Below are 25,845 nucleotides of genomic sequence, written 5' to 3'. Positions count from 1 at the left end.
GCAGAGGTTTGCGTGAGAGTTTGCAGGGATAGGTCTGTGAGAGCAGGGGAGGAGACAGGGAAGTAATCCAGGGTGATGGCCTGTAAGCGACGGGGGGCGGAGCCAGTGCTTAGAGACGGCTGATAACTGTAGCGGGTGCACGCGCCTTCTGTAAGTTTATTACGTGTGCGCACCGCGCGTGTAACTGGGCGTGAGGGGCGCACCGCCGGGGAGATGCTCGGCACTGGAGGCGGAAGGGAAGGAGAAGCGGAGGACTCAGGTATGGCAAGGGCTGGGGTGATGGAGGCACGCCGAGGGACCTGTGCCCCACGGGGAGCAATGAGCGATCGGGAACGCGCGCGCACAGTGCGGGAGCCGCGCACGTGACCCGAACGTGTGTCTGGTCGTGCAGACCGCGCCGCGGAGGAACGGCTGAGAGAGGAGGAGGGGAAAGAGTGGGGACGTAGGGAAGAGGGGCAGTTAGCCGCCGTGGGACTTGGGGTGACGGGGACACGCTGGGAAGCGCGAGTCCCCCGATCCATTACAGTATCCCCCCCTTGAGGATCGGACTCCGGACGATCCTCCCAAGGTTTATGAGGGAACTTCCGACGGAACTGTCTGAGGAGCGTTGGGGCATGAATGTGATGAGATGGTATCCAGGAGTGTTCCTCCGGGCCATATCCTCTACAGTGAACAAGGAACTGAAGTTTGTCCCTGGACCAACGAGAATTGAGTATGGACTGGACTTAGAATTCTTGTTGTCCTTGAATGACGACAGAATTGGGTCTCTAAGGGTGGTCTGGAAAATGAGATTTTGGATCACCGGTTTAAGTAGAGACACATGGAAAACCGAGGGGATCTTCATGGCGGGGCCAGTTTCTGGGAGGGAGTCTCGAGCCTGACATTCTTAGAAGATAGCCAAGCTCTGTCTCCGGGTTTGAATACTGGACCCACTTGACGTCGCCGATCTGCTTGCGTCTTTTGTCTTTGACCAGAACCTTGCAAGGTTTTTAGGATCTTTCTCCAAGAGTTTTGGAGATTGGAAACATGAGAGTCCGCTGCGGGAACGCCAGAGGGGAGGGAGGAGAGGGGAAGACTGCTGGGATGGAATCCAAAATTAATGAAAAAAGGCGACTCTTGCGTAGACTCGTTTTTTAATGAGTTAATAGCAAACTCAGCCCAGGGTAATAAATCCACCCAATTGTCTTGAGATTCAGACAGAAAGCATCTGAGATACTGTTCCAGAGTCTGATTCGTTCTCTCCGTCTGACCGTTGGTCTGTGGGTGATAACCCGAGGAAAATAGAAGGGAAATACTGTTACGCCGGTGCTGCCCGCAGACCAGACCCGTCCCCTGTGCTGAGGTGGGACGTAGGGATACACGCACCCGCAGCAAAGGGAGCGCGTCCGGAGTGTGGTGTTAGTGTTGCCAGGCCAGGTATAGTAATAAAGACAATACTTGCCGGTACCGGTAGTAGAGGAGGAGTAGTATTTGCCGTTGCCAAGATCAGGGATAGGAGAGTTGCGGATGACCGAAGGTATAAGCCGTGTTACAGGGATGCCAGAAGTCACGAAGTCCAAGTAGAGCCGAAGTTGAGAGCCAGAGGGGGTAGTCGTCCAATCCGCGTCAATACCTGAGGAGTCACTGAGAGAGTAGTCAAATGCTTCCATACAGAACTATGTCGAGCGACGAGTGATGGGAAGCACAGGCATAATAAAGCTGGGCAGGCCAACGGGAAAAGGGGGCAGGCCTGGAGGACTGCAAGGAGTCCTCCCTGATAGGAGGGAGGTGTTACAGCCCCGCTGAGTGTAATCATTGATTTGCATGGAACTGTGTGATGCTTGGGGGCGACGCCTCACTGCAGGAGCAGTGGTTAAAAGTGCTCTGTTAGGCGTGTGCTCTGTAAGCTGGGAATGCATGCACATAACGTCTGAGGCTGGCGTGCGTGTAGGTGTGCGTGCAGGAGGGCGTGGGCGCGCCCGGCGCTGAGCAGAGGAATCGCCGAGGGGAGTGATCCCGCGACGGCGGCAGGGGCGAGGAGCCGTGGAGGACGGTAAGGCAGGATTGTTTTGTGGGTCCAGGGGCTCCCTGCGGAGAGGGGGTGCTCTGTGTGGGAAGCGAGGAGAACGCCGATTCCTGACAAATACCAAGTGTAGACGGACGTTCACAGAGGTACACAATTTGGAGACGTTTATAATGTGAAATTATAATAGGCTTTATTGTGCCTTTTCCTTTTTATCAGGAATTTATCCAAACACAGGGGGGAACAAAGCTTCCATTCACTTGGGAGTATTTCTAGTGAAATCCTTGCAATTAGTTCACATCTACATTAGTTAAGCTTCTCCCAGCCCAAACACATAACATGAAAATAAGCAGATATAAGCAGTCTCTTAATAAGGAAAGTCTTATCTGTTTGGTTGCTGTAGAGTAAGCTTCTCTGCTCTCCTGGAACCGCACCCGTGCGTGCACAGAAAAATATCAGCATCCAGGTTTAGAAGTCTTATTTGGTGTCTTGCAATCAGCTCTGCTGTGTGGCTGGCAGAGCTCAAGACTGGTCAGCTCCAGAGATCTGGGTTTCTTTTGGTCAGTCTCTCCAGGGACTCAAGAACCTCTGCTCTGTCTCTCCAAAGGTCAGCTCTCAGTCAGAGCTAAAGAGAGTCACTTCCTGTCTCAAAGGCAGGCTTTTTGTAAACAATCTAATCAGGCAGGTGGTGTTTAGTAATTAACTACCACACTGCTAGATTAAAGGAACATTACTGAACAGGGATAAGTCCCCTGTTACACCAAGTCTCTGAGAAAAAGCTCGCCAAAACTTAGAAATGAATTGAGTACCTTTGTCTGAAACAATTGAAATAGGTATACCGTGTAATCTGAAAATTTCCTTAGAAAAAACGTTGGCCAAAGTAACTGAATTAAAAAGACCTTTGAGGAGTATAAAGTGTGTGTCACGGGAGACTCCTGTGGCGGGTAGGATCTCGGTGGCCGGAACAGCAGGAAGCGAAGTAAGGGTCACAAGCAGGGGTCCGAGGCAGGCGGCAGGTAGCGAAGTCAGGTAACAAGCAGGGGTCCGAGGCAGGCGGCAGGCAGCGAAGTCAGGCAACAAGCAGAGGTCGGCAACGAGGAGACTGGAACAGGACAGGTGGGGCAGGACAGGTCCGGGAGCAGGGACTGAGACCGGGGAGCAGGGACTGAGACCGGGGAGCAGGGACTGAGACCGGGGAGCAGGGACTGAGACCGGGGAGCAAGGAACAAACAGGGACAAGCCAGATTACTAGCAAGGGCCTTTACTGTGAACAGACTATAATACAGGTACAGGTACATAAACAGATCAGGAATCAAAGACCACCATGTGCATAGGAGTCTGACTAGAAGCAAAGGCAATTGCAACAGACAGGAAGCAGAGCTATAAAAGGACAGAGACAGGAGCAACAAGAAGACAGACAGGCAGACAGAGGAACCCAGAGGAAACAGAAGCCAGCAGCACACCCAGTGGACAAAGAAGCTATGGCTAGGCAGGAGGTCTAGGCGACCCTGACATTACTCCCCCCTCTCGAGAGCGTTCTTCGGACGATCCTCCAGGCTCTTCCCGGAGGCCTTGATGAAAAGTGGACTCAAGGTGACCCACCTCTGGTGGTTTGTCAGCAGGCAGAGGGTACTCCACAGGTACATTGGTTGCTGCAAGGAACCTCCGAATGGGTGCGTTCAACCCAAAAGCAGGGACAGAGACATCAGGAATGTGGGCATCAAGGACGGGTGCAGCCTTTCCACATGAGTCATTGGGGACACAGAGTTCGTTCTCCATGGTCTCCTCTTGTGACTGCCGTTTCGTGGTATCACCCAATGAAAAACCAGCTATTCGAGTTTTCAGCTCTTGAAGCTGTCCTTCTGCACTTCTTTTCCCACTCAAAGCAGTTGTCAGTTCAGCTACTTGACAGACGGACACCTTCTCTCTCTCCTCCTTTTTGGCAAGCTGCGTCTTGAGCTCAGCGATCTGCGCCTGCAGCGCTGTGAGTTGCTGAGATGTGTGTTCAGCTGCTAGCTTTAGCTCTTCCTCCAGCGAGGCTCTGGTTATGCTCAGTGTGGCCTTCAGCTCCTCATGCTGTTCTTTGGGGACACACTGGGTACTTAAATAATCTTGCAGCATCTTTATTTTGTAGGCAGTCTGGAAACTTTCTTCCTGCAGAACTCGCTGCTTTTCTTCAGCATTCACCCATTTCTCCTTGGTGTCCTGCAGATGTGTACGCAGTTCTCGCAGCTGACTCTGCAGCATCTTTTCTGCTTGTGTGCGCCGCTCCAGGGAGACACGTTCTTCTTGCAGCACTCTCTCTGCATTCTGCAGTGCTGTCTGCACATCTAACTTTTCCTGGGCCAACTGTTTCTTCTCCTCTCCTAATTCATGGAGTTTCTTATCTCCTTCACTGACTTGGACATAGAAATTCTTGCACTCTTGGGTTACAGTTTCAAAACTGATATTTAACCCTTCGAAGATTTCTCTCAATGAACATAGTTCTGTGTTGAAGTGGCAACTCTTCAACTTAGAGGCTTCCAGCTCTATAGTAAGCCTGTGAACCTCTTTCTGAGATGCTTCCAGTGCTGCGTCAACTTGAGCCATGAAAGTCTGGTACTGGGCAGAATCAGCGTAGGCCTTCTCCAGCTTACTTGACAAGATCAACCTGTCATTCTCCAACTGATATTTTTCTTTTTCCCAGTCACCCTCTGCTTTTTCAGCGCTAATTGCATCCTTGACTTTTCTTCTATCAATAGTCTCTTCTCCTCTTCTGATTCATGGAGTCTTTTATCTCCTTCACTGGCTTGGACAGAGAAGTTCTTACTCATTTGGTTTATAGTTTCAAACCTACTATTTAACTCTTCGGAGGCGTCTCTCATAGAACATATCTCTGTTTTCAAGTAGCATCTCTCCTCCCGAACGACTTCCTTCTCTTTGTTGAAGTAGCAAATCTCCTCCTGGGAGACTTTAAGCTCTGTATTAAGCCTGTCAATTTCCTTCATAGAGATTTCCAGGAATTCGTTACTTTTAGAAGCGAGGCGCCGATTCTCAGCAGCATCAGTATATGCCTTCTCCAGCTCACCTGACATGACATCCAGGTCACTCTCCAACTGCTCTTTTTCTTTCTACTGGAGAACACACTTAGCAATTGCTGAGGATAGACAGCTTTGTAGTGCAGAATTAGCTTCTTGCTCCTTATCTAAACGTCCATAAAGACAATCGATCGCTTTCTGTGCAGCTTGAAGCGTCTGAGTAGGGGCATCTTTCTTTTCTTCCACTATTCTTGGGATACGTCTGTGAGTTGCCTTAAGCTGCAGCATATCTCTTTCATCAAATGCAGACTCTGAGGTTAAATTTTCATTCTTAATTCCTTCTGCAACTTCCACAGTAATACCTCCCTTCTTTTTCTTCTTCTTCCTTGCTTTAAGAAGTTCTGAAGAATCAGTGGTACTGTGTTCACATTTACTGCTCAAGACTGTTTGAGTGGGAGCCATAATTTCAGACATGGGGAAACCACACTTCCCAAGAAACCAGTAAAGAGGAAATGTGTTTTTAAAGCAGAAGCATTAGAATGAACAACAGGAATATTAGACACAGAGAGACACAAGATAGGAGAGCTGACCTTTTGAGACTTTAGCATCAGTCACGGAGATTTATAAATGCAAGGAAAAACATAGACAGAGAAACCTGTAGTTATATCTGAAACTTTTGACATCAGACATAGGAAGAACTACAGATTGCAAGAAAAAATCACAGTATGCAGTAACAAAATAATGGAAGCACTCTTGTCTTTTGAAATGGGAACCCTGTGAACAGCAGTGGTCCAACCAGGGATGCAGAGACAAGCCTTGTTCAGGGAATGAAAAGTCAGAGTCTAAAAAGGTGGCAACAGGTACTGCAAGGGTTAACCCAGGCACTGCACAAAAGAAAAATCTCAAAGAAAGGTGCACTAGTCTCTGCAGCAACAGTTCTAGTCTCAGCAAAATGTTTTTTCGTTATGAACGCAATACTTCTTGCAGAACACTTAACAGCAAAATAAAACCTTTCAAGATCCCAACTTGGATTTCCAAACAAGAAACGAAAGTACTTATCTTCAACCATGCGGATGTGGTCTGCTGCAGCAGGCAGGAAAGGGTGCAGGCAGAAGAAGAATCTGTTCCAGCGAGATCCAGAAGTAGCCTTTGCTTTCTGTCACGGGAGACTCCTGTGGCGGGTAGGATCTCGGTGTCCGGAACAGCAGGAAGCGAAGTAGGGGTCACAAGCAGGGCTCCGAGGCAGGCGGCAGGTAGCGAAGTCAGGTAACAAGCAGGGGTCCGAGGCAGGTGGCAGGCAGCGAAGTCAGGCAACAAGCAGAGGTCGGCAACGAGGAGACTGGAACAGGACAGGCGGGGCAGGACAGGTCCGGGAGCAGGGACTGAGAACGGGGAGCAAGGAACAAACAGGGACAAGCCAGATTACTAGCAAGGGCCTTTACTGTGAACAGACTATGGTACAGGTACATAAACAGATCAGGAATCAAAGACAGGCATGTGCATAGGAGTCTGACTAGAAGCAAAGGCAATTGCAACAGACAGGAAGCAGAGCTATAAAAGGACAGAGACAGGAGCAACAAGAAGACAGACAGGCAGACAGAGGAACCCAGAGGAAGCAGAAGGCAGCAGCACACCCAGTGGACAAAGAAGCTATGGCTAGGCAGGAGGTCTAGGCGACCCTGACAGTGTGAATGCTTGGAAAACCTATCTACTACAACGAGGATCGTATTCATCCCTTTGGAATTGGGGAGTTCCACAATAAAGTCCATGGAGATATGCTTCCAAGGTTGTTCCGGAATAGGGAGAGGCATGAGGAGACCAGAAGGTTTGTGTCGGGCGGACTTGCTCTGGGCACAGACCGGACAAGCTCTGGTGAAATCGAAAATGTCCTTGTTCATTTTAGGCCACAAAAAGGTTCGTTTGATAAGATCTACTGTCCTCTTGAAGCCTGGATGACCAGCAGATCTAGAAGAGTGTCCCCACAGTAGTATTTTATGGCGAAAACGCGGGGCTGCGTACAACCGTCCTTCTGGCACCCTAAATCTCCTGTGAATGTGAACCTGGGCTTTATTAATTTCATCCAAGACATCAAAGTTATTGGCGGAAATAATACATTTAGCGGGAAGAATCGTCTCCGGGTATTTGTTAGAGTCGTTCTCCGTAGAGAACTGGTGAGAGAGAGCGTCGGCCTTGATATTTTTGGTGCCGGGAATATAAGAAATAGTATAATTGAACCGAGAAAAGAACAGTGCCCAACGAGCTTGACGGGATCCCAAGCGACGAGCCCCCTCAATGTACAATAACTTTTTGTGATCGGTGAGGATGGCTACAGGTTCCTTGGTTCCCTTGAGGAGATGCCTCCATTCCTGGAGAGCCAATTTGATGGCCAGAAGCTCACGGTTCCCGACATCATAATTTCTCTCGGCCGAAGAGAACTTCCGGGAAAATAATCCACAAGGATAGAGTTTTTCCTGTGGAGTGGATCTCTGAGAAAGCACTGCACCAGCTCCCACATCAGAGGCGTCTACTTCTAAAGTAAAAGGAAGAGAAGTATCCGGATGCCGAAGGATGGGTACAGACACAAAAGCTTTTTTGAGGAATTCGAAGGCTTCGATGGCTTCGGAAGACCAAACAGTCGGATCTGCACCTTTCTTGGTCAAGGCAGTGATAGGTAGAGCAATGGTAGAGAAGTTACGGATGAATTTCCGATAGTAATTGGCAAAGCCAAGGAAGAGTTGCACGGCCTTGAGAGAATTCGGCAACGGCCATGGTAAAGCCTTTGTCAGTGTCACGCCTGTATGCCCGCAGACCAAGCTAGACCCCAGTACTGAGGTGTGAACGGTATGATACCACACACCCACAGCAGTGGGAGCAAGCCCGGAGTGTGGTATAGCGTTGCTGGGCCTGTTGGAAGAGTTGTTAGTGTATACTTGCAATGCTTGGGGAGTGTCCGTGAGAATAGTCGTGTCCGTTAGCCAATGTCCAGGGATCCAGAGGGTAGAGTCGTCAGAGGGCAAGCCAGGTCCTAGGAAGCGAGAGGTCAGCGAAGTCGTACGTGTAGCAGAGTTCAAGGGATACCAGAGAGCAGAGTAGTCCAGGATCAGCAGGGGTCAAAGCCAGGGGAATCCAAAGTAACACAGGAGCAGGTAATAGCAGGAGCACAGAGAGAGCACAGCATAGGTCAGGTACACACAGGGAAACAGGAACTATGCAGAGCGAGGAAGAGGTGGACAGACAGGGATTATCAAGGAAGGTGCACTAATGACAGAGAGGGGAGGAGTAGAGAGAGAAGTGGGTCTATTTTGATCTGGTTTGAAACTGATTGGCTGGCGAAACAGCAATTCTACTTGTTGCAAAGTAGAACAAAAGATAAAACAGTCAAACAAAAATTAAATGAACCCAACAAGTGCACTGATGAAGTGCACTTAAAACAGAAGGGTTAAATCTAAAGAACCCTTGATGGGGGATACCGAGCAAAGCACCCCGCCTAACGCCCACTGGGAGGCAAACTCTGAAACCGTCCCAGTAGACTCGGCGTACGAGTACTCTGCCCGAATACGGGAGTGCACCAGCGCCCGAAACATGGCCACGATGTTTGTTGGGACCCCCCCTCCAAACACTGCTTCCTGGTTTTACAAATGGCTACCTTAGCCAATGCCAGGAGCAGGTTGACCAGGAGATCCCTAGGCTTATTGTTCCGGGACACTGGGCACCCAAAAATAAAAAGATGAGGGGAGAAGTGTAGCCAGAACCGCAGGAGAAGGCTCCTCAAGAAGGAAAAGGGGCTGCAGTCTGGCGCAACTCGAATAAATGTGATACACGGACTCCCACTCGCCACAGAAGGGACAGGCGGCGGGGGAGTCCGTGAAGTGTGCCAAGTATTCTCCTGTGCTCAGTGCACCGTGGAGGACCCTCCAACTCAAATCACCGGCGGGACGGGGAACCAAGGATGAATAGAGTTCCCTCCACCGGGGTCTCTCTCCCTCATTCGCAGGGAATACCCGCCTCCAGATAGTATCTGGGCGGGTGACAAGGGCGAGGTAATGCACTATATGGAGCACTAGAGAATACAGGTCTTTCCTCGGCATGCCGGTGAAACATGCCGGGGACATATCCCCCAACCTGCTGAGGTTGGGGGAAAGAGGAGCCCGAGGGGGTTGCCGTGGTTTGGGTTCCACGCAAAGATCCGGAGAGCTAGGGTTGAAAGGTTGACAAGGCTCTCCGGTCTGCAATACCCCCTCAATGAAGGTGCGTGAGTCGAGGTGGATGGCATCTTTAATCTCCCGGATCAAATGATGAGGGACGCGGGCAGCACGCAGACCCATACGGGGCGCTAGCACCTCTGCCCTAACCCAGTCTCACCGCTCAAAGTCCAGGAGATCCCTGACTCTGGTCACCTGCGCCAGGATTAGCCGGCGGCAAATAGAGGGTGAATCCAACATCCGAGCCCCCACTGCCGGATTATACAGCAGGGGCTCGGCGAGGAAATCAACCCCCACCGCCTGTTCCTTCCTGGTCACGGAGACCAGTTTCCAGGCCTTAAGTAAGTCCCGGTAGTATGCCGGCAGCACCGAGAGGTCTCTACCTAAACCCTCGGGCCTGATGATAAACAGTTGCCGGTCACACCTCATATTGCGCAGCTGGCGAAAGAAACTGGTCGCCAGCTGGCACCACTGCGGAGACGGATCAGCGAATAGATATCTCTGCAGGTATTGGAGGCGGAAAGTGTGTAACTGGGAGCGGACACACACCACTCCCTGTCCACCCTCCTCCAAGGGGAGACACGCAACTCCCGCAGAGACCCAATGCTTCCCCATCCAGAGAAAATCCATCAACTTCCTTTGGATCTTGTTGATAAATTCGGGGGCTGGACCCATGGCTATCAGCCGGTGCCATATCTGATTTGCCACCAACTGGTTAATCACAAGGGTTCTTCCCCTGAGGGAAAGCATTCTCGACAGATACACCCATGACCCCAGACGAGCAATGACCCGTTCTTCAAGATCACTGAAGTTTTCCGGGGCCGGGTTCTCCAATGCAGACAGGTAGACTCCCAGATACTTGAGAGTATCACTCTCCCACGAGACATTCCGAAACGCGGCGGGCAAGGAGTCCACCTGTAAGGGACCCACCAGAATGCCGGAGCACTTGGACCAGTTGATCCGAGCAGAAGAGGCCGCGGTGTAGACCTCTTGGCACGCTTGTGCCCGCTCTAGATCATCTAGGTCCTGGGCCACGAGGAGCACGTCATCGGCATAAGCCGACAGGACTACCCGCATGTCGGGCTCCCGCAGCACCAGCCCGGTGAGCCTCCTCAGTAGGCAGAGGAAGGGCTCAATGGCCAGCGCGTACAGTTGCCCAGACAGGGGGCACCCTTGACGTACTCCCCGACCAAACACAAAAGGTGCCGTCAGGGACCAGTTGATCTTCACCAGACACTCTGCAGAGGCGTACAACATCTGGAGAAAGCCCACAAATTGTGGGCCGAATCCAAAACGCCTGCAGGGTCTGCATAAGGTAACGGTGATCCACTCTGTCAAACGCCTTCTCTTGATCTAGGGACAGGAAGGCGAGTGATAGACCAGTCCTCTGTGCGTAGTGCATCAGGTCCCGGACCAGAAAGATGTTGTCATGAATACTCCTGCCCGGGACAGTATAGGACTGGTCGGGGTGAATCACCTCTGCCAGCACGGACTTGAGCCTCAGCGAAAGCGCTTTGGCTACGATCTTATAGTCCGTACTGAGCAGTGAGACCGGTCGCCAGTTAGAGATCTGGTGGAGATCTCCCTTCTTCGGCAGCAGAGACAGTATTGCCCGCCGACACAAAAGGGGCATCTCACCGGTCTCCAGGGCTTCGGCTAGGACCTCGGTGAAATCAGGTCCCAGCATCTCCCAGAAAAACCGGAAGAACCGTCTAGCCCCGGCGTTTTTTTCCGTGGGACATGAGATTGAGGGCTTTTAGAGAGCTCTGCCAGAGTCAATGGTAACTCAAACCGCTCCCTTCCACCCTCGCCGACCGTGGGAAGCCCCTCCCAAAAGACCCTGCATGCGTCTAGCTGGATGGACTCCGGAGAGAAAAGGTCTACGTAGAATCTCCGGGTTCTGTCCCGGATGCTCTCCGGGTCAGTCAGAGGGGTACCGTCTTCTGCTAGCAAGCAGGTGATATGTTTACGGTTTCCCCTCTTTTTCTCCAGTGCATAGAAGAGGCGCGACCCGCGACCCATCTCCCGAAGGAAGCGGATGCGGGATCGCACATACCCCCCCCGAGCTCTCCGAGCGCATTTCCTCTCCACGTACGCACACTGCAGGTATTGGTCTCCTGCCACAGACAGCCGCTTCTCGAGATCGAGCACCTCTTCCCTAAGGGCCTCGATCTCAGCATAGCGCCGCCTGCTGGCACCTTTGGTGTACTCCTGACAAACGAGGCGCAGATGAACCTTGCCCACGTCCCACCACTGCTCTAACGTGGCAAAGTCTGATCTGCAACCTCTCCAGGCCATCCAAAAGTCTCGGAACGACGTTGCAAACCCCTTGTCTTCCAACAACGTATTGTTGAAGTGCCAATAGGCGGCCGAGGGCGCTGCTGGTAGTAGCGCCACCGTCATGGACGCACAATTGTGGTCCGAAAACAGCGCCAGCCTAATGGTACTGGACTGGGCTCACGACAGGCTGTGGCTGGATATATACAGCCTGTTGATCCGGCACCAGGACATCCGTTCACCCCTAAACACCCTAACATGGGTGAACTCAGTGGATGCCTCGGAATGTTGTTCTCGCCAGACGTCTACCAAGGAGTAGCGGGTGATGACCTCCCGCAAGGCCGACGCAGAATAAGGGTGTGGCTCCGGGCCATTCCGGTCTTTCAGAGCCTCGAGGGTGCAGTTGAAATCACCTCCGAGCACCACGTGTTCGTCCGCGTCCACTGTCTCCAGGTATTCAGACATTCTGACGAAGAACTGCCTTCTCAGGGGTCCGGTGGCAGGAGCATACACGTTCAAGAAATTAAACGTGTAGTCCTCGTGCCGGACCCTGAGATGCAACAGGTGACCTGGAACAACAGTTTTGGCAAGCAGTAGCTCTGGTTGAAAGGACTCAGAGAACAGTGTCACCACCCCACTAGATGACGAAGTGAGGTGGCTGAAGAAGACCTTGCCTCGCCACTCCAGATGCCAGCTGGCTTCAGCCTCTGGAGTGGTATGGGTTTCCTGCAGGAAACTCACAGAATACATTCCCTTCTGTAAAAAGGAGAGTACCTGGAACCTGCGAAACCCGTCCTTACAGCCATTCACGTTAAGTGTACCGATGCTCAAAGCCATTGGTAATCAGGAGTTTTTCTTTCCACAGGCGCTCAGGGAGCTACACCCCAAGAAGCCTTTATGTGGTCTCGCATCAATTTATGAAATTTCAGGACACGAAGATGGATAGGCCCAGAGATTTTGGCCTTGTGGTTAGCCCTGATGTATACTAAGAGAGAGTGGAGAATGACCGAGGCATCCTTCCACCTTCCAAGGGCCAGCTGCACCTTCGTTGTTCCGTGTTTGCAGAGGGTATCCTCCAGGAAACCATCTAGCTCCTGGGCAGGGATAATGGGGGTCAAAGAGTCCACCGCATCCGCGGTGCCAGAGGACTCCTCACTGAGCCCCAACTCCCCGAGCTCCTCTTGACTGGAAAACTGAAGACTCCTGCCCTTCTCTGCGGGGGCCTTTCTCAGCCTTAAAGTGGGTCCCCTCCTCGGTGTTTCCACGAGGGGGTCCACTATATCCTCCACATCCAACCCCGGGGTGGGATGTTCAGGGGTAGCTGGTGGCGGTATGGCGGAGGTAGCGGTCTTCCTAGTGTCCTCGGGGGCCAACGAGGCACACAGTGCCCTCCTGGTCTCCTCTACCACCATGCGAACAAACGGGATGCCACGGCCATTCGCATTAATCGCGGGAGGGCACTTTTCAGCAAGTACCTCATAGGGAGGGTCCAGCCCAGCAGTCGCCTCCAACAAAGTGCATCTCCCAGATGCAAAATGAAGTGCTCGCTAAAACACCCTCACCCACACCCGCCTCCCCCGCTCCATCCTCCAAACCCCCAACCACAGGGGTCAGCCCTAGCCCATTCCATTCTTCCGGTGACACAAACCGGGACTCAGCCTAAGGTGTGCCACCCGAAGGCGTGCCACCCGAAGGCGGCACAGTCGGAGGGGGATCCCGGCCGACCTCCGAGTCCCCGAAGACAACTGTGTCCGGCGCGGCAGATTCACCGAAACACAAGTCCCCGGGGGATGTTCTCCAACTGGGAGGGGTGTTGGAAGGCTCCCCAACGTCCATTTCTAGGAGCAAAGCCTCATGTTGTTGAGCACTTTGATCTTCCACCCCAGGGACGTCGGGTACCTCCTCCTGCATTCCCTCCAGATCTTCGAAGGGGGGGAGACTGCATATTTATGGGGTCCGGCTTACACTGGCTAATCCTAACCTGTGGGCCGGACAGGGCCACCCTGTGCGGAATTGATGTTGCATTCCGCTTCGGAGACTTCTGAGGGTGAACGTAATACGGTTCACCCTCCTCGCCCTCCTCAATCACCCTCTTGTTCTTAGTTTTTGCTTTCCTCTTCCTGGGGATTGATTCCCCAAAAAAGGGTACCGCCTCCTCCTCAGCGGGAGCCTCCCACCGCTTCCCCGCACCCTGTACGGTGCTTACATTGGGGGTAGGGTGCTCCTGGGGGGAGACAGCGACAACAGAGGGTGACTTCTTCAGGGTGACTCTTTTCTTCTCCCTCTTTTTCCTGGGGAGAAGTGCAGATGTCACTGCTCGAGACGGGGCAGCGACATCTCCTGCGGTCCCAGGGGGGACCTGGGCCCCCGAGGGCCCCGCCCTGGTGGGCGCAGCGGCACAGGGTGTCTCCTCCCGGGGGGGGGGGGACAGCGACAACAGAGGGTGGCTGCTCCAGGGCGACCCCCTCCCTCCGCTCCCCGGGGAGAGGTGCAGATGTCACTGCTTGAGATGGGGCAGCGACATCTCCTGCGGTCCCAGGGGGGACCTGGGCCCCCGAGGACCCCTCTGTGGTGGGCGCAGATGTCACTGTTCGAGATGGGACAGCGATATCTCCTGCGGTCCCAGGGGGGGCCTGGGCCCCCGAGGGCCCCGCTGTGGTGGGCGCAGACGTCACTGTTCGAGATGGGACAGCGACATCTCTTGCGGTCCCAGAGGGGACCTGGGCCCTCGAGGGTTTTTCCTTCTCCCTCTGTTCTTTGGGGAGAGGTACAGATGTCACTGTTCAGGATGGGATAGCGACATCTCTTGCGGTCCCTGGAGGGACCTGGGCCCTCGAGGGCCCCGCTGTGGTGGGCACAGCGGCACCGGGTGTCTTGGCAGAGGGAGGGGCGGGTGCAGGAGCTGAAGTGGGATTTCTATTCCCTTTGTGGCAACTCCTATGAGTGTGCCCCAGCTCCTTGCACAAATAACACCTAACCCCCTCCGTGCCATAGAACACAGTGTATAGAATGCCCTCGTAGGGCACCCTAAAGGACCCCTCCACAGATTCTGTGCTCCCCGGCAGCAGCAGCTGTACCTGCCGCCTAAATGAGAGCACATGCCCCAGCGCTCTATCCCTGCAGCCCAGTGGAATTTTTGTTATGGGAGATTTAATATCTCCCAGGGCTTGCAGGCGTGGGCGCATGAGGCTGTCTGGGATGAAGGGGGGCATATTGGACAGGATGATTTTTGTGCCTAACCCCTCCATGGGCTCTATGGGGATGTAGGTCCCCCCTGCACTGATGCCTTTCTGCACAAGTGTGTGGGTGGCAGCCAGCGTACGGAGGAAGAAAATGCCCCTCCCATACATCTTGCTGGCTGCCACCACAGCAGAGGGACCCACAACGTCTGCCACAGCCCTCACATAGATTTCCATGTTGAGGCCAGGTGGCATTGGGCACCTCACCCCAAGCTTCCTGCTCACACCGGGCGTGGCCCCAGCGTTGTTGTTGCTGGGGTCAATGCCTGCAGCTGCCACCTGCGCCCATGTTGGAACTGGGACTGCAGGGGTTAAACTGACAACAGGAGCCGGGGGAGGTGTGGCCAGGGCACTGGATGTACCAGGCCTAGGGCTGTGGTTATTGATCCTAGGGGCCCCAGTTTTTGGGGTCCGATGTCCAGGTGTAGCCCCCGTTGCTGCACTAGTCCTATTCCCCCCAGGCATGATAAAATAAGCCTCTAAGTAAGGGGAGGAAATAGTGCTTAGGGAGAGAGATGCAGAGAGGAAACTGTCCCTTTAAGAACCAATTAACTATCTCTGCACAGGGAGGGGAAGAAAAACAGCTTTTTAAAACCTGCTGTAATCTTCTCTTTTCTCCCCTTATTATTTAACTCTCTCTCTTACAAGAAACCACACCATAATATTGAAGGTCTTAAAGTAAGACACAGAGCTCCCAAAAATGCAAATGACAAAAGGAATTTAGGATAAGCGTCCTTGATAGTTGATCGAATATACCCGGGCGACCTTCGGGACAGACAAAGTCTTGGCTGCCCTCTGCATGTAGGAATTTGAGAGGGACTTCTCCTCCAGAGGTCTCCCAGGTAGTGGTCAGCGAGGGTATAGGGTGGGTGGGAGCATTTCCCGGTATTGGTATGGAAGGTGACAAGGCAAGCAGTAAACCAGACACAGAGACCGAAATCTTAGGATACGTACAGAGTATTTCCAACTCAAAGGAAATAACAGGGGCAACAGAAGGTTCCGAGGGGGAAAACTATTGTTTCACAGAGGCAGAGAAGCACTCAGCAGTGGAGCTACCAAATACTGGGGAACCCTCAGTGGGAGATAGTATTGTCTGGGGAGTAGGAATAGGCTTTGGGGCTTTAATATCAGAAACTTGAGAATCAGGCAGAGCAAGGGTAGCGGAGGGAGGGGAGCTAACCTCAGAAGCTGAAGTCTGTACTTCAGTGACAGGGACCTGAGAGACTACAAAAACAGCAGCGAGTAAAGGAATTGACTCCGGAGCTGGAGGCTCGGAATCCATAACAGAAACATCTCGCAAAGCAGGGGTACCGATAGGAGAACTAGCGTCAGGAGCTGGTGCCTGGGAATCAGTGACTGGTAATGGGAGAGTAATGATGGGAATTAAAGAGACAATAAGCGGTAAGTTGGAACCGTGGAAACTCACAATAGCAGAAACCTTTGAAGTAAAAGGAGTCTTATCCAAAACTGCAAGGGCCCTAACAACAGGGGTGCTTGTCATGACAAAAACAGATTTAGGCGTGTTTACTAGTGCAAAAATTCTGATAACGGGACTCCTAGCCAGTGGTGAGCGTGTCAGGGTTTGACTAGTGAGAAAATCAGATATAGTGATAAGTGACAGAGTCAATCACTGAGGTTCTATGTTTGCTGGACATGTGTGAGAAAGTACCCTTTAAGACAGGAATTTTAATTTTTACCCCGAGTAACCCAACGGTTGCTGGAGCACGTTTAGCTGCAGTGCTGAGGGACTGAGGTTTAGCAAGGGCAGTAAAACTAAATAGCTCAGATTTAAACACCAGGACTTGTAATATATGCAGGGTGGTCTCAGACTGTACTATGGGGGTAACAACCGATATGCTGATCCCTGGAGGGTTTGCATGGGCAGAGAAATCAGGGGAACTAACAGCAAGGACGACCTCTATAGAAAGAGATTCTGAATCTGAAGGGAGGTTCTTACCTCTCCGAGTATCTGGGCCGGCAAGGCAAATTTCAGAGAGAGGGGAAACTGTGTGCAGGCTTCTAGCTAGCACATATGAAAAAGCGTCACTTTTGAGTGAAAACAGTGTGTCAGCAAACCCTCCTGGGAACACCACATGAACCCCAAGAGGGGCATACTGACCACTGTACGGTTTTAACCCTAAGCTTTGAGAAGGGGAGAACACAGACAGTACACGGGGGGTAATCATAACTGTACTGGTCTCTGAAGTGGGTATTTGGTAAGGAGTGTCTGGGAAACCAGAAATGACTGGAGATTCCACAACATGGGGACTATGTGCTGAAGCAGGGATCATCGCTCTCTGGGTGACAGACTGGTTCAGCGAAGTACCCGGGAATGGGAACTTTGCGACCAAGCTTAGGGAAAAACTTGGTAACTGAATACATTTAACTGGAAACAGAACTTTAGCCGAAGTTTCAGGGGGCGCAGCAGCTGAGACTTGCACTGAAGCAGGGGTTTTATAGCAAAAACTAACTAAGGATTCAGCAACCTTGGGGAAGTCATTTAATGCAACCTCTGCTGTAGGACTTGGGGACACATTCTCTGAGGCTAGAACGAAGGCATTAGCTTGGAGGCAGCAAGAATTTACAGGAGTTAATGCAGACAGTACCAGAGAGTAGAACATAGAGAGTTTTTCCTCTGTAATAGGTGAGACAAGGGATTTTTCCTCTGGAGCTAGGGACGTGACCATGGCTGGCGGAGAACAGGGGGTTACCAAAGGGGACTCAGAGAGCTGCCCCACAGGGGGTTAATACAGGAATGACCCTGGGAACAGAACTTAGAAATTCAAACTGAGTACGTGGAGGTAGGAGGGATTCGTTCTCTGACAGGGAAGGCATACAGAACTGCCTAGCAGGGGTTAAAGCAGGAAAAACTTCAATCGCTGAAAAGGGAGATTCAGAGTTAGGAATAGAAGGACAAAGGGACTTGTTCTCGGATACTAGAGCCTTAGTGTTGGCTAGAGAAATATACGTATATTCTAGGGGAACCTCACAGGACTGATCAGCAGGGGTTAACGTAGACGTATCATTGGTGTCAGAGTACCCGGGTGTACAATCAGGGCTAGGGACCGTGGCAGCTTCTACGTTAGGGGGCAGTAATAGTGGGTCAGTTTGGTCATTTCCTGGAGAGGGAGATACGTCCCCAGGTTTAGCGACAGGACTGGCAGTACAGGGGGACTGCCAAGCGGCAGCGTAGCTGGCGAGGAGAGGGTCCTGTTCCTATGCAAATGTCCAAAGTCTGGGAAAGTACACGGAGTGTGTCTTGAGCATGAACCAACATGAAGAGAGGGTCCTGTTGTACTACGGGAATGTCCAATGATAAGGCCAAGGCAAAGAGTATATCTTGGGCGTTGGCAAGTTTCATAGAATTCACATTATCCCAGGTTAAAGGGGAACCAGGGGAGCAAACACAAGCGGCCAGAGACCGTTTGAAGTCCTTGAGGCAGTAAGCCTTAATAATGAGATCGTTACGGCATTGTCTTTGCAACGGGGTTAAACCTTCATACATAATCTGTTCTTCTATCAGGGGTAGTATTTCGCAAAGATACTGGTTTTCAAACTGGGACTGGTCTACAGGCCGGGACAGGATTTCAGACAGAAACTTACCAACCCTCACCACAGGGCGGTCCGAGTTTGTGGGGCCGAGCATACTGTCACGGCTGTGCTCGCCACAAACCTGGGTCGGACCGTGTGGCTGAGGTGGAGTTGTAAAAGCACCGACCTTAGACCGCGCAGGCGGATCCGGATTGCGCAGTTCGTAGTCGTACGTAACAGGATCAGGATAGGAGAAGACAGCATCGTCGGTGGACACGCCAGGGTCAGGACTGGAGACATCAGGGTAAATGTTGTTCAAGCAGGAGTTCGGCAACAGGTAGTCAGGAGAGCCCCGCTTCAGCTTTGGAGCGCGGAAGTGGCTTCTGCGTGTGCGGCGACCATGGCCCATGGTACTGGTCTCAGGAGGTGGTAGACAGACCAGAGTAGCACACCACCTAGCTGCACTGGTAAACCAGTGCTTCAGCGCAAGAGTCCTGAGCGGGCTGGGGAATACTCCGTTTCAACGCAGGAACCAGGACACGGCCTCTCTAGATTAGGGAAAGAGTAGGCCCCAGGAACCAGGAAGCTGAAGATACACAGGGAAACCTCCGCTTCAGTGCAGGAAACCAGGAGGCTGAAGACGCAGGGGAAACCTCCGCTTCAGCACAGGCGACAGGAACAGACCGCTGCGTGAATATAGCAGCCGGTCACAGGAAACAAAGAGCTGAAGTAACAAGGAGAGTACTCAGCTTCAGCACAGGAAACAGGAACAGACCGCTGCGTGACACTAGCAGCCGGTCTCAGGAACCAAGGCGACAGACAAGACAAGGCTTATGGCAGAACACAGAGACATCCAGGAAGGACTATGCTCGGCAGGGAGCATTGTGGGAAAGCAGTACTTAAAGGTCAGAGAACCAATGGCAGAAGGGGCGTGTGGCAGTATTGCTTTGGTGAGTGAATCCAGGCTGCAGTAAATATCAGGGGAATGTTCCAGGACTGCACTTGTCTGCTAGGTAAGGCAAACAGTAAACCGAGGAGCGGATTCCTTACACAGACATAGACCACTCTGAGGTGGGAAACATCCTGGCGTCACATGCCACTATGTTTTCCAAATTGGAATTTTTTTTGGATCAGTCCAGCCGCCGCATGGATTTTCTGCAGCAGGATGTTAGATCTCTTACGGTTCAGGTGCAGAACATTTCTGCTCCCACTCCTGCGATTCCTCCCATTGAACCACTAGTAGGTGCTTCATCTTCTGAACCCCGACTCCCGACACCTAACCGATTTTCTGGAGACCCCTTGGAATGTCGCGGGTTCCTAAACCAATGTTTTATCCAATTCGAGATGACACCCATCCGTTTCCCTTCCGCAAGGTCCAAAATTGCCTACATTGTCTCCCTTCTCACAGGTGATGCCTTGGCTTGGGCTTCCCCCATCTGGGAACAGAGGACCGACCTCACACAAGATATCGGACGATTTGCCAAGGAATTTCGGCGGGTCTTCGACACTCCTGGGCGTAGCGTGACGGCTGCCTCTTCCCTCTTTCACATCACCCAAGGGAATCGCCCAGTGGCCAGGTACGCTCTAGAATTTCGCACCATCGCTTCTGAGATGGATTGGAATAACGAGGCCCTGTCCTCCACCTTCTGGCAAGGTCTTTCGGAGTCGCTCAAGGACGAACTGGCTGCTCAAGAACGTCCATCCGATTTGGAGGAGCTCATTGCGCTCTGTATTCGCGTGGACCAGCGCCTCCAGGAGCATAGAGCAGAACGTTCACGACACCGACAACTCCCTATCAGACCACACGCCTTCCGTCTTCCTTCTCCGGAACCCGTTTCTTCGGATGCCCCAGAGTCCATGCAACTAGGAGGGAGTAAGCTATCTTCTGCCGAGAAACAGCGCAGCCACTACGCCGGTCTTTGCCTCTACTGCGGCAACCCTGGACACCAGGCTCTTCGCTGTCCCCTCAAGTCGGGAAATGCCAGCTCCCAGTGAGACCCCGGGGAGTCTCATTGGGAACACTCTCTCGTTTCCCTGAAAAGAAAGAAAAGATCCTCCCTAGTAGGATCCTGTTTCTCTGAGTACCGGGACTTTCTGCATCCCAACTGTGGCCTTCATCGATTCCGGATCCGGGGGCAACTTTATAGATCGAGTATTCGCCCAGAAGAACAACATTCCCCTCACCAAGAGGAAGAGTCCTGGGGGCTTAGAGGCCATCGACGGAAGGCCACTCCAACCGGCCTTTATCGTCCTGTAGACCATTGAACTGTCTCTCTTTATTGACAGGATCCATATGGAGAGGATTTCTCTCGACGTCATCCACTTGCCCTCCATAGAGATTATCCTGGGGCTTCCGTGGCTTCAACGCCACAATCCTCTCATCAACTGGACCGACGAGAGGCCCATCACTTGGAACACCCAGTGTGCCACGTCCTGCGCTCCCTCGATGCAACAAATCTCCAATCTGACGACACCCGTTGTGGAGCTGTCCTCCTTACCCGAGGTCTACTGGAGTTTCTGTGACGTCTTTGACAAAGTCAAGTCCGAAGCATTACCCCCACACCAATCCTTTGATTGTCCTATTGACCTTCTGCCTGGTTCCACTCTCCCCCGAGGGAGATCCTACCCACTTTCTCTCCCAGAGACCAGAGCCATGTCTGACTACATACAGAAGAACATAAAAAAGGGGTTCATACGCAAATCTTTTTCCCCTGCCGGTGCAGGCTTCTTTTTTGTGATAAAGAAAGATGGCACCCTCCGTCCTTGCATCGATTATAGAGGCTTGAACAAGATTACTCTCAAAAATCGGTATCCCCTACCTTTAATCTCAGAACTGTTTGACTGCTTACAGGGAGCAACTATATTCACCAAGCTTGGTCTTCAGGGCACTTACAACTTGATGAGGATCCGGTCGGGCGACGAGTGGAAAATGGCATTCAACACACGAGATGGCCACTATGAATACTTGGTCATGCCGTTCGGCTTTTGCAATGCTCCAGCGGTTTTTCAAGATTTTGTTAACGAGATTTTCAGAGACCTTCTCAATCACTTCCTAATCGTGTATCTCGACGATATTCTGTAAGGAATCCGCTCCTGGGTTTTGCTGAAACCTTGTACTTACAGAACCTTGCAGCTTCTAGGAAACTCCCCCTTGAACCTGCAACCAAGAATCACCTGCTTCTGCAATTAGACTGCAGCCTGCTTCTTGCTGCCTCCTATGCAGCTCTGTCTCATTGGCTGTCTGTTCTATTTAACTCCTGCCCCGCCCACCAGGAAGTTGCTGAACATAGACTTTCTCTAGTAACTGTGTTTGCCACAGCCTGTGTTTGGCCTGCCTGGCCTTCTTGTCATTGTTCTCAGTTACTGGCAGACTCCGCCGCGCGGCCGCGGTTACACTGAAGCCTCAGTGTTTCTTGTCCTGTCTGCAGTACCTGCTCCCTGCTTCCAGTCCTGCAGAAGCCTGCATCGGTGTTCCTGTTACCTGCTGCATATTCTCCTTGCAGAGGCCTGCATCGTTGTTCCTGTTACCTGCTGAAATCTCCTGCTTCCAGTGGCTCCACCACTCTCAGCTGTACCCGGCTAAGGGGTGCTGTTTTGTGCTGAAGCACTGGATTCCCCGTTCCTGTTCCTTTCTACGTTGGAGCACCTTCGCTCAAGCGTCCTGTTGCCGAATCCCAGCATGGATATCGTTTACCCAGCCTTCTCCTATCCTGACCCCGGCTTGTCCATGGATTATCCTGCCTTCTCCTGTCCTGACCCAGCTTTGTTTGACCATGGAATTCGCAACCCGGCTTCGTGGTCTAAGGTCGATGTATATCTATCCCCACCTCAGCCTCGCGGTCCAGTCCAGGTTTGTGGTGAGCACGTACGTAACAAATTCTAATATTTTCCAAATCTCTCCCAGAGCACATCAAACATGTCAAGCAGGTACTAGTTCGCCTCCGTGAGAACCATTTGTATGCCAAACTAGAGAAATGTCAATTCCACCGAAGTTCTACATCATTTCTGGGGTACATTATATCGGACGCTGGTTTTGCCATGGATCCCGCCAAACTCAAAGCGGTCTTGGATTGGCCCATTCCGATTTCTCTCAAGGCCATTCAAAGATTCCTGGGTTTTGCCAACTATTATAGGAGATTTATCAGGAACTTTTCGTCCATTGTCGCTCCCATTGTTGCCCTTACTAAAAAAGGGGCAGATACTTCCTCTTGGCCACCTACAGCCACTCAATCCTTCAAGCGCCTTAAAGAGGCCTTCGTTTCGGCACCCATCTTAACTCATCCAGACACCAGTCTCCCATTTACTCTCGAGGTGGACGCTTCTGACATTGGAGCTGGAGCCATCTTATACCAGAGGAAGTCTCCCCAGGCCAGACTCCACCCCTGCGCTTTTTTTTCAAAGAAATTTTCCACAGCCCAACATAACTATGACGTCGGCAACCGTGAGTTACGGCCATCAAGCTCGCTCTGGAGGAGTGGAGACACTTGCTTGAGGGTACAGAGACACCTATTACCATCCTTACCGATCACAAAAACCTTCTGTATATTGAGGCTGCCCAGCGTCTAGGAGCTCGTCAAGCTAGATGGTCACTTTTTTTCCCCCGCTTTAATTATATAATTTCGTTTATACCAGGATCTAAAAATTTGAAGGCCGACACACTTTCCCGCCAGTTCAGTATCGAGGATAAGCTAGAGGTTAAACTGGAGACCATCCTTCCTGCTAAATGTATTCTTGCTGCTAATACCTTCAACGTGCTGGATAAAATTCTTGAAGATCAGGCCAACATCCCGGAGGGTCTAGAGGTTCCTGATGGTCGCCTCTTCGCTGCACCTCCCTTTCGCAGGAGGATTCTGGAATGGGGTTACTCTGTTAGATCCGCCGGACACCTAGGGGCCAAGAGGACAGCCGACCTTATCACTGGAACTTTTTGGTGGTCAAGGATTAATTCAGACGTTGAAGAATTCGTCAAGGCTTGTCTTACTTGTTCCCGCAACAAGACACCCCGTAACAGACCCCAAGGATTTCTACACCCCCTTCCCATTTCCGATCGCCCATGGAACCATTTGGCTATGGACTTTATTGTAGAGTTACCCGTCTCCAAGGATATGAATACCATTCTTGTAATCATCGACCCATTTTCGAAGCAATCTCACTTTGTTCCTCTCAAAGGTTTACCGAACTCTTCTTCCCTTGCTGATATTTTTGTCCAAGAGGTCTATCGCCTTCATGGTGTTCCATTAACCATTGTGTCTGATCGGGGTACCCAATTTATTTCCAAATTCTGGCGTGCGTTTTCCCAAAGACTAGGCATCTCCCTTCATTTTTCCTCTGGGTATCACCCACAGTCTAATGGGCAGACGGAGAGAACCAACCAGACGCTGGAGCAGTACCTACGCTGTTTCATTGCGGATACACAGGACGATTGGGTGGACCTCCTGCCCTGGGCTGAATTTGCTCACAATTCCCTACGGAATGAATCCACTCAAAATTCACCATTCTTCATCAACTTTGGGTTTCATCCATCCCGACTCCCCATCGACACCTCACCCTCCAATGTTCCAGCGGCTGATGAACGGATCTTGTCCTTACAAAGATCCTAGAGAGGAATCCAGGAGAACCTTAAGACGGCCATCTCTAGACAGAAATGTCAGGCCGATCGCCACCGCCGTGGGACTCCTGAATTTAAACCTGGGGACAAGGTATGGCTTTCTTCGAAGAACATTCGACTCAAAGTGCCTACCCTCAAGTTAGCACCCAGATACCTGGGGCCCTACCCCATTGTGGAGAAGATCAATCCGGTAGCTTTCCGCCTACAACTTCCACCCGCGATGAAGATTCCCTCGGTCTTCCACGTATCTCTCCTCAAACCTGCATTTCAGAGTACCCGTTTCCCAGATCCTTCATCCTCAGCTCCAATACTGCAACTCGTACACGGTCAACAAGAATACGAGGTTCAGTCCATTATTGATTCTAGAATTTCCAGAAGAACTCTACAATACCTGGTTCACTGGAAGGGATACGGACCTGAGGAACGATCCTGGATCCCTCATCATCACATCCATGCTCCTGTCCTTCTCAAGAGGTTCCACCAGAAGTTCCCCCTCAAACCTTACCAGAGTCGCCCGGAGGTCGCTCCTGAAGGGGGGGGTACTGTCAGGAGCCAGGTGCCACGCACCTTCACACGCAGGCACACTACTCCCCTACCTGCCCTGACGACTGCTGATGGAGCCGAGCACTCGCGCACTCCCGCTTCTTCCGCGCATGCGTGCGGCTCCTCCTCGCACCGGACGGCGTACTCTCGCAGGCGCATGCGGGCTGGGGTCACAGCGGGAGTTCCCACCTCCGGTTCACGGTGCACACTCCCTGTGCGCGGCGCACGCGCGTGACGCACGTGCCATGCACCCAAGCTCCATGGCAACAGGCACTCTCACCTGGCTTCCTTACCATAGCCTATAACAGGCTCCGCATGAACACACCCCGGTTCCGCCTCTTGCTCCTATTGGGCTGTCTTACCTATTTAGGCTCAGCAGTGCCACTGGCACATTGGCTGAGCATAAGCTTCCTGTTCCTGTGCTTACCTCTCTTGTCTCCTAGATATCCTGCCTTGTCTTGTTTGATCTCCCGTGTACCGACCTTGGCTTGCCTTTGGACCACCGCCTCTCTGGAACCCCGACCTTGGCTATCCTCGACCCTCCGCAACTCTCCAACCTGAACTCGGCTCTCGGACCTCGACTATTCTACCTTCTCCAGCACCGACCCCAGCGACTAGTACCTCCAACGTTCCGTACTTCTATTACCCTCAACTCGGCAAGTATTCACTACTCCTCTACCCTCCCTGCTCCTGACCCGGCGCGAGCAACTACGCACACTCCAGATCAGATTCCCGTGCCTGTCGGTGGTGTTTACTCTATTCCCACCTCAGTACCGAGGGTCTCGTCTAGTTTGTGGTGGGCACAGCGTGACACTGATATTGCTAACTATGAATCACTGTACTAAAACAGCTCCATAATGGAGACTGATGACGACATCACATGCCCAACGCACGTTTCCCTCCAGCTGCGGAGCTTCGTCACGGACAATTTTGCAATGGAGAGGAAGCAGAGCTTATTTATAGCCAGCCGTATCCATAGAGACGCTATACATGGCCCGCCATTGCGCATGCTCATTCAAGATAATATCCTAGCGCATGCGCAACTCAATGCATTGTAGAGCTAAATATATCTGATTAATTGAGGTTTAAGTGCTTTAAATACAAGTACAATAATGTGGCAATTACCTTAGGAAGTGTCCGAAGATAGATTCATACACTGCTCAACTGCTGCACAGAGGTGTAGTGTGGGTAATGCTAAAAGGTACTAATGTGATATTTTATGTGCCTATTAGAAACTTCTTTTAGCACCATGGTATTATATACCAAGTATCTTTCACCCTGTAATAGTTACTCAGGGGTTAACTGGTAGTGGGCTATTACTAGTCATGCAATATTCATTAAATAGTCCCTCCACTGTTAATATCACAATTACCTCATCTGCGTACTGTAATTCACTGATTTGGTGGTTATTCCACCTTTGCTGATT

This window comes from Ascaphus truei, chromosome 4, assembly GCF_040206685.1.
Source record: "Ascaphus truei isolate aAscTru1 chromosome 4, aAscTru1.hap1, whole genome shotgun sequence".
Lineage (NCBI taxonomy): Eukaryota > Metazoa > Chordata > Amphibia > Anura > Ascaphidae > Ascaphus > Ascaphus truei.
Note: the sequence above shows the minus strand (reverse complement) of the source record.